At 49.9% G+C, this 7,851-nt stretch overlaps 1 long non-coding RNA gene across 1 annotated transcript; it reads left to right on the top strand.

The window, feature by feature from the left end:
* The first annotated feature begins 367 nt into the window (after positions 1 to 367).
* Positions 368 to 7,642, top strand: LOC309492988. Its single transcript, XR_014203761.1, has 3 exons — positions 368 to 685; positions 7,041 to 7,120; positions 7,345 to 7,642. It is a non-coding gene; the product is annotated as an uncharacterized lncRNA (long non-coding RNA).
* The last annotated feature ends 209 nt before the right edge of the window (positions 7,643 to 7,851 follow it).

The following is a 7,851-nucleotide window of genomic DNA, read 5'->3' as shown; positions in this document are numbered from 1 at the left end:
TATTTTATTTTTATTTTTATACGAATTGTATTTATGTAATGTTCTAATTCTAGATGTTTATGTTTGTAAATGCTGCGTGCGTGACTTTGACGTGTTTTAATGCGCGTGCTCGTGAACGTCCCAGACGCTTTTTCAAACACTGGAGCGGCATAGAGTCGCCATGGAAACGGCGGGCCACCACTGCAACTGACGAGCAGCTAAACCCTCTCTCGTGGTGTTTTTATTGCTTTCAGGTGAGTTTAGTTTCTTAAATCACACGAATAATACACACAAGTGTGCTTGACATTTATCTTATTTGTAATTGACACGCTTCTGTTGAATTTTTACTTATAGAAATGCTTTATTGTCTTCGAAAACTAGCTTGAGCTTTTGTTTATGAAAGTTTGGGGTTTTAATCACATCTTATATGTAGATTAGATGTTTTTAATAGTTTTGTTAAGGGTTTTGCTTGGAAGTGAGCTAATTTATTTAACATAAACGTATGTATTATTTAACAGAAACATATGTGCTGTTAATCGGTGACGTCACTTACATGGAGCGCTAAAATTGGCTGAAACTAGCTCAATGGTAAACAAATATTGATAAACAAATGATCTGTGATTTCAGCAGCAACAAAATAACAACAGAGGGGAAGCTCTACTATTGCAACATTGCTGAAGAAAGCTGCTGCCAGAGAAAGACACAGGTAAACGTACTCGGTTACTAACGTAACCTCGGTTCTCTCTAGAGAGGAAACGAGTACTGCGTAATAGCTTACGCTAGGGGAAAATCTCTTTTCCGCGAGATACTGAAGCCAAAAAATTATCCTTAATTTTGAAATAATGTAAAACGCGTTGCGGCAGCATGCAGACACAGGCGAGACGGCTTGTGCGCCTATTGGCTGCCCTGCGGCAACTGCAGCAGCCTATCGATAAGGCCCACTCGTGACGTCAGCTCCAATGGGGCGCTTCGCGCCCAATACGTCACGTCCCGCCAGAATGGGCGTGGTCTAGGGCTATAAACATAGCTTCGAGAGGCTAGCTCACTGGTTTTTCATCGCCGAAGCGAACCAGAGCGTGTGCAGGCACGGCAAGATACGCAGTACTCGTTTCCTCTCTAGAGAGAACCGAGGTTACGTTAGTAACCGAGTACGTTCTCTTACGAGAGGTACTCTCGTACTGCGTAATATCTTACGCTAGGGGAAACAGTGTAAAACGCCGTGCATGCTAAGATCCAGCACCAAAGTCCCAAGGGCAAGTGCCCGGGCTCATATAGTACATGATCATAATGGACTCACAGAGAGCCCAGGAAAGAGTGGCTAGAATAGCATCATTCCTGTAATAATATAACATCTTATAAGGAGCAGTTATACTGATCGTACAGTCAGGGCGACCCCCGGCCTGGACTGACGAATATAGTGGGTCTTACACACTGCCCATAGAGCTGCGCGATCCAACAGCGAGCATTTGCTCAAGCAGTTTCAGTATTCTGGCCCGAACACATCAGGGCAGACAGTACCGATTTTAGACCGAAAGCAGCTTAGCCTGCAAGGCGGGAACCTCTAGGTTATAAAACCTTATAAATGTAGACGGGGAGGCCCAGCCTGCCGCCATACAGATATCTTGCAAGGCAATCCCACTAGACCAAGCCCACGACGAGGCCACGCCTCTCGTGGAGTGTGCTCTGACTCCAAATGGGCACTGTAAGCCCTTAGAGGTATAAGCCAGCGCTATAGCATCAACTATCCAACTGGATAGGCTCTGTTTCGACACGGCAAGTCCCTTAGAACGTCCGTAGAGTGAAAACAAAGAGCTGCTCTGTCTGTCTGAAAACAGACGTGCGAGACACATAAGCTCTTAATGCTCTGACTGGGCAAAGGAAGCTTGCGTCTCCTTCCTCGTCAGAGACCGGTAGGGCTGACAGGGAATGACCTGCGCCCTAAACGGTGTGTTGAGGGATTTTGGAACATAACCGTGCTTAGGTTTGAGTATAACTCTTGAGTCATTAGGCCCAAACTCCATACACGTCGCGCTTACTGAGAGCGCGTGTAAGTCCCCTGTGCGCTTCACTGAAGCGAGAGCCAGAAGAAACACTGTCTTGAAAGACAGGTGTTTAAGATCAATCGTCTGTAAAGGCTCGAATGCGTCACCTTTCATGGCTTCCAGCACTGTAGAAAGGTTCCATACAGGGACTGAGGGAGGCCTGGGAGGATTCAGTCTCTTAGCTCCTCTAAGGAAGACGATGACTAAATCGTTCCTTCCTACTGACTGACCCAGCGTTGTTTTTGAGAACGCTGCTATGGCCGCCACATACACTTTGAGCGTGGAAGGGGTCCTGCCCTTGTCCAACAGCTCTTGTAGGAAGGAGAGAACCTCCGTCACCCCACAGTCTAGGGGCGACACGCCACGAGCCGTGCATCAGCTGGAGAACACTGACCATTTCGAGGAATAGAGACGTCGCATAGACGGAGCTCTAGCCTGCGTGATCGTGTTTAACACTCCGCTTGGGGAGGTCAGCGGGTACCCGTTGATGGCCCAAACATGAAGGGACCACAGCTCTGGGCGCGGATGCCAAAACGAGCCCTTGGCCTGAGAGAGGAGGTCCCTCCTCACTGGCACTGGCCGTGGGGCAGTGCTTGCTAGCTGCATCAGAACTGGGAACCAGGGTTGGTTTTTCCAGAACGGCGCTACGAGTAGCACTGAGCATCCTTCTCTGATCCGTTCTATCACCTGAGGCAGGAGAAAGACGGGAGGAAAGGCATAGAGCGGGCGGCGGGGCCATACGTGAGCCAGCGCGTCCCTGCTCTTGGAGAAAAATTCCAGACAGTGAGCGTTTTCTTGAGACGCGAACAGGTCTACTTCCGCTCTGCCGAATTTCTTCCACAGCAGCTGGACTGTCTGTGGGTGTAGAGGCCATTCGTCTGTCGGAACATTGTTTCTGGACAGTCTGTCCGGTCCTACGTTCAGGAGCCCTGGCACATGCGCTGCTCTCGGTGAGAGCAGGTTGCGCTGAGCCCACACCAGGAGGCGTTCTGTCAGCCTGTGCAGGTTTCGGGACCTGAGGCCGCCCTGGCGATTTATGTAGGACACCACTGACATGTTGTCCGAGCGGACCAGGACGTGGTGTCCTCGTATTTAGGGACAAAAACGCGTCAGTGCGTTGTCTACTGCCAACATTTCGAGGCAGTTTATGTGTAGAAGCTTCTCCCGTTCTGACCATTGGCCGAAGAACGGTCTGCCCTTGAGCAGTGCTCCCCATCCCAAGGTGGAGGCGTCCGTAGACACTACCTTCACACTCGAGGAAGTCCCCAGGCTAACACCTGATTGGTACAAGTCGTTTGCTTTCCCAGGTTTCAGAGCTGCGATGCATTTCTGATTGACCTTGAGACGAAGCAGACCGGAAGCCCACGCTCGGCGCGGTACTCGCGCTTTCAGCCAGAACTGTAGCGGGCGCATGCGAAGCAAGCCCAACTGAAGTACTGATGATGCTGAGGCCATGAGACCTAGCATCCTCTGAAATTTCTTGAGCGGGACAGATGCGCCGCAGCGGAAAGAGCTCGCTGCGCGCTGAATGTCTAGTACGCGCTCTGGTGACAGTCGCGCTATCATAGACAGCGAGTCCAGTTCTGTGCCCAGAAAAGATATTATCTGTCTGGGAGACAGAGAACTCTTCGCCCAATTGACCCAGATTCTCGAGGTGATCGAGCAAAATGGTCCTGTGCTCTATGAGCACCGAGTGAGATTGAGCTAGAATCAGCCAATCGTCCAAGTAGTTCAATACTCGCATGCCCTGTAGTCTGAGGGGTGCGAGCGGCTAGAGACAAGCCGAACGGTAGGACTGAGCACTGATATGCCTGGCCCTCGAAGGCGAATCTCAAACGTCGCCTGTGACGTGACGCTATTTGTATTTGAAAATATGCGTCTTTCAGATCTATTGACACAAACCAATCTCCTCGGCGAATGTGCGTGAGGGTTTTTCTGGTCGTGAGCATTCCGAACTGTTGCTTCGCAAGCACTCTGTTCAGTTGCCTTAGATCTAGTATGGGTCTGAGACCCCCGTCTTTTTCAGTACCAGGAAGTATCTGCTGTATAGCCCTCCTTCACTCTGAGCTTGAGATAAAGGCTCTATGGCCCCTTTGCTCAACAGTTTCAAAATTTCGGCTCGAAGTAGGTGGTGCTACTTCTGTTTTTACCGTAGCTTCGACGCGCGTCACATAACGGCGAGGGCGTCGGCGAAACTGTAGCGAATAGCCTCTTTCTATAATGTCTAGCACCCACTTCAAAACCCCCGGGTAGCCTTGCCCATGCATCTGCACGAATGGCTAGGGGCTGAATGCGGAGCGCGCTCTGGTCGCTCAGCGACAGAGGGGCTTCGGTGTGCTGTAACATAAGCGTCGCGCTTCGAGGCAGGGGGCGCGCTGATAACAGCGGGCAGATTGCCCGCGCTCGACTCCTTTGCGGTGGTCAACCGAGAGGGGAGGGCTGGGCGAGTCCCGTAGGACCTGTCATGTCTATGTGTGAACGTGGGCGCGGGATAGCGGGCACATTTACAACACTGAGAGCATTGTCCGCCTGAGCAGAGCGAATGCACGTTGGTTTTGTTTTTACAGAAACCTTGAGATATGCGGAACGTAGTGTTTGTGGGCACTGGGCAGTGGGCACATTTACCACGTTTAATGCGCAATCGACCTGGGTCGATTTCATGTGCGCGAGCCCTGTGTGACGGGCTGTGTTTGTGTGTAGGAATTTCGTCTACATTCGTAACACCATCGGCCGTGGCCGGGACACCAGAAAATACACTCTTATGGGATTTATCTGGGTAGCCGTAAAAGCGGCGTTTGTGTGCAGGCAAGCGGGCTATTTCGCCGACTTGTTTACTGCAGAATACACTGGAACAGTCGCATTTACTGGAACTGAACGAGCGAGAAGTTGCCATAGAAACAGAAAGCGTCAACATGCTGGCGTTTGTTTGCAGGCGTGCGTGTATTACAGCAGGCTTGTTCACTGCAATATTGACATTTCCAGTCGTCTGAACTTCAGAGGCGGAAACCATAGAAACAGAGTTTGGGTGCAGGCGAACGGGTTGTACCACGCGCTCGTTGGCTGCAAAATACACATCTGCAGTCGCCTTTTCAGGGAACTGCCAGAGCGAGAATTGACGGCAAAAAGTGTGTTTTGCCGGTAGACCCGGGATTCGATCGCGGGTCTCTCGCGTGAAAATCTGACGATCTACCACTGGACCACAGAGGAAGACACATAGACATTCAGTAGCGCGAGTATTATCAAAGAGCGTCAACATGCTGGCGTTTGTTTGCAGGCGTGCGTGCAAAACAACAGGCTGGCTCACTGCAATATTGACATTTCCAGTCACCTGAACTTAAGAGGGGAATGAGAAATGTGTCAGGAGTGGAGGTCGGCCCGGCCGCAGCGGGGCTAAAAACACCCTTTTCTCCTTTCGCCAGTGACGCACGGGAACCATAGAAACGGTGTTTGGGTGCAGGCGAGCGGGTTGTACAGCGCGCTCGTTGGCTGCAAAATGCACATCTGCAGTCGCCTTTCAGGGAACTGACAGAGCGAAGCATTGGCGGCATAATATATCTGCCGTTAGACCGGGATTCGAACCCCGGTCCCTCGTGTGAAAAACCTAAGATTCCGCCACTGAGCCACAGGGGGGGAACACAAAGGTGTATAGATGCATGAGCATATAAGAGAGCGTCAACATGTTTTCTTCGGCGTTTGCTTGCAAGCGTGCGTGTTACAACAGGCTCGTTTGCTGCAATATTGATGTTTCCAGTCGCCTAATCAGGGAACTGAGTTGTCTTTTCGCCGGTGAGTGACGCGTGAATGGGGCGCAAGGGCAGGGTAGCTTTCTTGTAACGTAAAGAAAAACTAACCCCGATCGTCCGCTTCCAGCCTCCCTTGTGAACGGCGCAGTTTGCGCGGCTCGAACAGAGGGAGAGAGAAAGCTAGCCCCGTGACCGTCCGCTCCTGACATCCCCTGTGAACGGCGCGGTTTGCGCGGCTCGAACAGAGGGAGAGCAGGTATCATCCCCCAAGCAGGCAAGGCAAGCGGGCGCACCGGCGAGCTTTGCGGGTTGGGGGGGGGGCGGAGGAGCAGTCTCGGAGAAGGATGCCAGGTGAGTCCTCAGAGTCACCAGGCAGTAACTGGCTCGCAGTGAGGGCGGTCGCCGTCAGCGAGCGCGAGCGCGAGAGCTGCGTGATCCTCAGGAAAGGGGCGTCTTGAAAAAGACGCCCGGCTCTTTTAGTGCAATGAGAGTGTGTGTCGCGGCGGCGAGCACACACACATACACAAAACACAGTAGCAGAGAAAGGATATAACGCCGGATAGCGCAGCAGGAAGGCGACTGAAGGCGGCGCGGCCAGCGGCTTCAGAGTGTCGACTCGTCCCGCTGAAAGGCTTTTTCAGACGGCGCGGCTTCTCTCCGGATCCAGCGATGCGAGAGCTTCGCTGAAGAGATGAAAAATCAGTGAGCTAGCCTCTCGAAGCTATGTTTATAGCCCTAGACCACGCCCATTCTGGCGGGACGTGACGTATTGGGCGCGAAGCGCCCCATTGGAGCTGACGTCACGAGTGGGCCTTATCGATAGGCTGCTGCAGTTGCCGCAGGGCAGCCAATATGCGCACAAGCCGTCTCGCCTGTGTCTGCATGCTGCCGCAACGCGTTTTACATTATTTCAAAATTAAGGATAATTTTTTGGCTTCAGTATCTCGCGGAAAAGAGATTTTCCCGCAGTACGAGAGTACCTCTCGTAAGAGAACTGAGAAAGCCCATTAAATAACTTTAATTCCATTTTCTCACAATGTTTTTCACCTAACGTTATATCACCATGCATCTGTTTTCTTATTTATTTTATTTGTTTAATTTATTTTAAGAAGGTTTTGACATCCAAACGTAAGTGACACTGTTGGAGCAATATGAATAAGTAAACCTAAAAACATAAATTCTGTTATGCTAATTTAAGAAATTATTTTCTGTATGTTATTATTTCTATTTTCCTTGCCTTTAAATAAACCTGGCAAGCAGTTTGTTGTGTTCCTAGATCCTTCCATGCTGATGGCCTGCACAATAGCAGAGTTGGAGCAGATCAACATCTCTATGGCACTGTGAACCCTATGACTTGTAAGTAAAACTTTCAACTAATGTCAAACATACAGTATTGGTATTAACGGCATGATAACGACACCAAACACACCGCCAAGATGACAACTGCCTTGATAAAGGTGTAGGTGATGGAGTGGCCAGTATGTCTCCAGATCTGAACCCTAATGAGCAACTGTGAAGGAAGTCACAGTTCTTCTGTTCACTGTTCACATAACAGTTCACTTATAACACTGTTCTTCCAGAAGCAGAAGGTGGAGAAGCGCCATGTGTCTAACAGCCAGCAGATCTGTGATGTCATTATGGAGGAGTGGAAGAGGATCCCAGCAACAACCTGTGCAGCTTAGTCTTAGTGATGGGAAGTCCGGATAATTTTACTGACTCTCTTGTTTGTTCTCGTTCATCAAAATGAACAAATCTTTTTTTCAAGTCATTTCGTTAATTTAAGGGGCTTTAAATGTTATACTTTTAAAGGTGCTCTAAGTGATGTTGGGTGTCGTCACTTCTTGTATGAATGTGCTCAGCACCACTGCTCACTATACACAGAATACACACGATTTATTACCACTATTACTTATGCATTTAAGATTGAATTCAGTGTCTGGAGTTATATCCCTTTGTGGTGTGTATTCTTCTAATTTCAGCTCCTGAGTCCATTTTGGGGTGATGGTCAAGACAGAACCAAACAAAAGCTGGACTGTAACCTACTGGCCTATATGCTTCCTATGCATGACCACATTAATATTAATTTA

Source organism: Leuciscus leuciscus (genome assembly GCF_965113295.1).
Source record: "Leuciscus leuciscus genome assembly, chromosome: 1".
Taxonomy (NCBI): domain Eukaryota; kingdom Metazoa; phylum Chordata; class Actinopteri; order Cypriniformes; family Leuciscidae; genus Leuciscus; species Leuciscus leuciscus.
The sequence above is the reverse complement of the archived record's forward strand: the minus strand, read 5'-3'. Positions and strand labels throughout refer to the sequence as shown.